This window comes from Chinchilla lanigera, unplaced genomic scaffold, assembly GCF_000276665.1.
Source record: "Chinchilla lanigera isolate Chin_1 unplaced genomic scaffold, ChiLan1.0 scaffold00081, whole genome shotgun sequence".
NCBI lineage: Eukaryota > Metazoa > Chordata > Mammalia > Rodentia > Chinchillidae > Chinchilla > Chinchilla lanigera.
Window position 1 is genome coordinate 7,175,736 of NW_004955482.1, and position 4,961 is coordinate 7,180,696.

Consider the following 4,961-nt stretch of genomic DNA (forward strand, 5'->3'; position numbering starts at 1 on the left):
AAAAAAAAAAAAAAAAAACCAGGTTCATTTGGTTGGAGGCTCAGAGGCTCCAGCCTGCGATCAGGTAGTACTGCTGTTTGACCTCTCATGAGTATGCAGGATGGCAGGGGTGCGGGCCCTCGATGGCAAGGAGGGGCACACAGCGGAGCAAACTGCTCACCTCAGGAGCAGAAAGCAGAGGAAGGCAAGTGAGCTGGGTCCCTGGGCAGCCCCCAGGGACCTGAGTGAGCGCCTCCCCAGGGCCTGCCTCCTAAAGATTGCACCACTTGGCAGTTGCGCCGTGGGAACGAAGCCTTTAACATACAGACCTTTGGAGACAGTCAAAACCCAAACTATGACACCTTACTTGATATTCAGCTGGATTGCCAGGTGTGGTGGCACAGCCAGTAGTCCCAGCACTCAGGAGGCTGAGGCAGGAGGATCATTGCAAGTTCCAGACCAGCCTGGGCTACAAAGCGAGCTCAAGGCCAGCCTGAACTGCATACTAAGACCCTGTCTCAAAAAGACAAAATAATAAATTAATTAATTAATAAAAATAAAGATATTCAGCTGCAGAGTTTTGTGAGGGCCACTCACATTAGAGTGTGTGATCTCGTAAGGCCTTGCCATCGGGACTAAATGACCATCTGAGTGTTATTCTAATTGATTTCATAAAGTAATGTATTTTCACAGTTATTTTATTTATTTTGGGGGGGGTTCTTTTTGAGACAGGGTCTCGCTCTGCAGTTCAGGCTGGCCTTGAGCTCATTTTGTAGCCCATGCTGGTCTTGAACTTGCAGTGATCCTCCTGCCTCAACTGCCCGAGTGCTGGGATTATAGGTGTATGCCACCATGCCAGGCTTTGACAGTTATTTTAAAGACACCAGCTCTGTCATTCTTGGGAGAGGAAGAAAACCTCTGTTTATCGGCAATTCAGGGGAAAGATAACTAGATAACCAGGTAACCTTGGCTTCAGCCCCAGTCTTATGAGTCTGGATAAGCTCCTTAGCATTTCTTCATATTTACACTGAAATGGACAAGTGAGAAATCTAAAAATTCGTGTTGGTGCATGCCTGTGTTCCTGGCACTCAGGAAGCTGAGGCAGGACGGCCACAAGTTTAAGGCCAGCATGGGCTCTAGTGAGTTCAGAGCTATCCTGAGCTACACAATGAGACCCTGTCTCAAAAATAAAAATTTAAATTAAATTAAATCACCAAGGTGAGTTTTAAGATCATCTTCAGTGACTTAAGCCCATGTTTCATAGTGGAGGCTAACCCGGCATACCCTACTTTTGCTGTTTTTTAAAATATCCAGTCAATATTGGAACTTCACCACTTGCCTCATAATTTTTTATGGTTTATTTAAATCAGATCTTAGTAAGAGTCCATATATTGCTATTAGCAATAAATCTCTTAAGTCTCTTCTCTAGGGTAGTTTAGTGTCACTGTTGAAAATTGAGGCTGGGCATGGTGGTATACACCTGTAATCCCAGCACTCAGGAGGCTGAGGTAGGAGGATCATTGAGGTGAACTACATAGGGAGTTCAAAAGCCACTCTGGGCCAGGGATATAGCTCAGTGGCACAAGCGCCTGCCTGGCAAGCGCAAGGTCCTGAGTTCATCTGAACTACATAGCAAGACCATGTCTCAAAAAAAAAGGGCTTTTTAATTAGATTTTCTAATGAAACTATGAAGTTTGTGGCATCATACTTAGGGGTAGATAGTTCAGCTGTGATTTTTCTTATATATGGGTGTCTAATTTCACTGTAAATATTCTGGAGTCTGCAACCAGGAAATGAATATGAATATATATATGCTTGTCCATTATTAAAGTACAAATGAAAAACATGGCTTTGTTTCAAACATAATGCATTTGTACAGTTTAACTGTTAGCCTGGCTCAGTAAGTTGGTGACAGCAAAATTATTCATCCTTAGTTCCATTTTCTGGTTTCAGTTATTATTTTGAAACATCCATGTGTCTGTGCTTTTACATAAAAGCTGAATTAGCACCTAGAAATCTGTAAGTAATATTCTAAAGCTGAACTTCAGAAAACAAATGGTGTACAATACAGTAGAGCAATCACTAAATAGAGAGGCTCTTCGTATTTTAAAAAAAATTGTTTTTGAGGCAGTATCTTGCTAAATTGCCCAGAGTAGCCACAAATTCACAAACCTCCCACTTTAGCTTCTTGAGTAACTAGAATTATAGGCACACACAGTGGTGCCCAGCCCTTAAAATTATTTTTTATTTTATTTTATTTTTTTGTCTTTTTGAGACAGGGTCTCGCTATGCAGTTCAGGCTGGCCTTGAGCTCACTTTGTAGCCCAGGCTGGTCTCGAACTCACAACGATCTTCCTGCCTCAGCCTCCCAAGTGCTGGAATTACAGGCATGCACCACCACGCCCAGCCCAAAATTATTTTTTATTAAGAGAAATTTCAAATATATAAAAAGTAAAGGGGAAAAAAAAAGTAAAGAGGGGGTGGGAATCTAGCTCAGCAGCACAAGCGCCTGCCTGGCAAGTGCAAGGTCCTGAGTTCAATTCTGAGCACCAAAAAAAAAAAAAAAGTACAGAAAATAATGAATCCATGTCTACCCATTATTCACCTTCAATAATTAAACCCATGGCCAGTCTTGTTTTATATTTAGTCTTACACATTATGCATTCCAAATTATTTTATCTGGTCATAGGGTGACACACCATACTCAAAAGGAAAAATAGAAATAACTTTCATACTTGAATGTGTGTTTGAATCAAATTTTAAGCAGTCCTTTGTACAGAATAGATGTGTAAATCTTTAGGATTTGGTATGATTGTCTATAATTGACTTTCCTTTCTTTTTTTTTGAGACAGTCTTGCTGTGTAGTTCAGACTGGGCTTGAACTCTCTGTGTAGGTCAGGCTGGCCTCAAACTCACAGCAGTCCTCCCGCTTGAGCTTCTCAAGTGCTGGGATTACTGGCGTGCACCACCCTGCCAACTAGTAGTGCCTTGATTTAAAGTCATGCTTAGAACTCTTAAAAATCTTGATCTGCTTTAATGATCTTTCTAAATACTTTTGTTTTAGTTTATGAGGATAAAATTGTTTATTGTAAGATACATTATAACAACTACAGTAGATATATTAATATGCTAGGTATTCCATAAAATTTCTTGTTACATTTAAATTATATTTTCAGAATTCTTTGTTTTCTCTTGGTATTTATTAGCTTTGCTTTCATTATCCATAACTAGGGTGGGTGATATTTAACAAGTGGTTGGAGCCGGGCGTGGTGGCGCACGCCTGTAATCCCAGCACTTGGGAGGCTGGGGCAGGAGGATCTTGTGAGTTCAAGACCAGCCTGGGCTACAAAGTGAGCTCAAGGCCAGCCCAAACTGCACAGGGAGACCCTGTCTCAAAAAAAAAAAAAAAAAAAAAAACCAAGTGATTGGAATCTGGTCCTCAGCTGAGTTCATCCGCTTGCCGCGCGAGCTCCAGCAGCCAGCATTCTCATCTGTCTTAGGTCAGTTAATAGGTGGCTGTACTAGAAGAGCAGAAGCGCGCTGCTCCTGGGTGATTTACTTCCATGTCTTGCTTGTGTTTCTGTCCCTCTTGGTGATTTTTCTCACACGTGGTGTCAGTGCAGGTATTTCTGGCAGTTGGGTTTCCTCTCATGTACACTGTTGTCTTCTCTCTGCTGCCCTCCTCTTCCTTCCCCACCCTCCCTCTTTTACTGTATCCATCTTTCCTTCCTTGCTGCCTTCTCCTTTCTCCTTTTTTCTCTCTCTCTCTCCTCTTTCTACCATGTCTCTCTTTTGTGGGTGCCAGGAATCAAACTCAGGACCTTGCGTTTGCCAGGCAGGGGCTTGTGCCGCCGAGCTATATGCCCGGCCCTCTCCCATGTCTCTCACTGTCTCTGACTTCGTGCCAACCCTTCCTCTTAGTCAGCCTTCCTCAATTTGCCATAATATTGAAGTGTAGTATTTTGTTGGTTTATTTGTTTGATTTTGAGACACGGTCTTGCTGTGTAGCCCAGGCTGGCCTTGAACTTATGGCTATCCTCCTGCCTCAGCCTCCCAAGTGCTAGAATTACAAGTGTGCGCCACCACACCTGACTCTAGTCATAGTGTATTTTTGCAATCATAGTATTGCAGTACTCTGATCATAGTATTTTTTTCATTGAAATTATTTTTACTTTTGTTTGTAATTTTGGAGCCAGGAAATAAAATAGTTCTGGTAGGTGGACCTATCTAGACTGTTTTTATTTTGTGGAGTTTTTGTTTTTGTTTTTGTTTTTGTTTTCTTGTCTTTTTGAGACAGGGTCTTGCTATGTAGTTCAGACTGGCCTTGAACTCACTTTATAGCCCAGGCTGGTCTTGAACTCTCAGTGATCCTCCTGCCTCAGCCTCCCAAGTGCTGGGATTGCAGGCATGGGCCACCACACCCAGCTTGTGGTTTATTTTTGAGACAGGGGCTGGGGATATGGCTCAGTGGCATAAGTGCTTGCCTGGAAAGCCTGAGGTCGTGAGTTCAATTCCCAGTACCAAAAAAAAAAAAAGTAGAAATCTATTTTTGAGACAGGATCTATGTCACTATGAGTCCAGGCTGGTCTTGAACTCACAGCAATCCCTCTACTTCAGCCTCCTGAATGCTGAGATTACAGGTGTGCACCATTGTGCCCAGTTGTAAATGTTATAGTTTTATTAAAATAAGTACATTTTCTCCTTGAGGAATAAATATATATAATTTGATTTATCTGAATGCATATAAAGCATGTACTGTTTCAGGGTAGAATACAACATTAAATAATATTAATAACATGCATAACACATGATAGTTTATCAAGACTGTCCATACAGCCAGGCGTGGTGGTACACGCCTATAATCCCAGCACTCGGGAGGCTGAGGCAGGAGGATCACTGTGAGTCCGAGGCCAGCCTGGGCTACAAAGTGAGTTCAAGGCCAGCCTGAACTGCATAGCGAGACCCTGTCTCAAAAAGACAAA

At 42.3% G+C, this 4,961-nt stretch overlaps 1 protein-coding gene across 2 annotated transcripts in view; it reads left to right on the forward strand.

Moving 5' to 3' along the window:
- Ift81 (intraflagellar transport 81) overlaps positions 1-4,961 on the forward strand; it is a 67,740-nt gene that overhangs the window by 61,097 nt on the left and 1,682 nt on the right. The gene's annotated exons all lie outside the window — the stretch shown is intronic.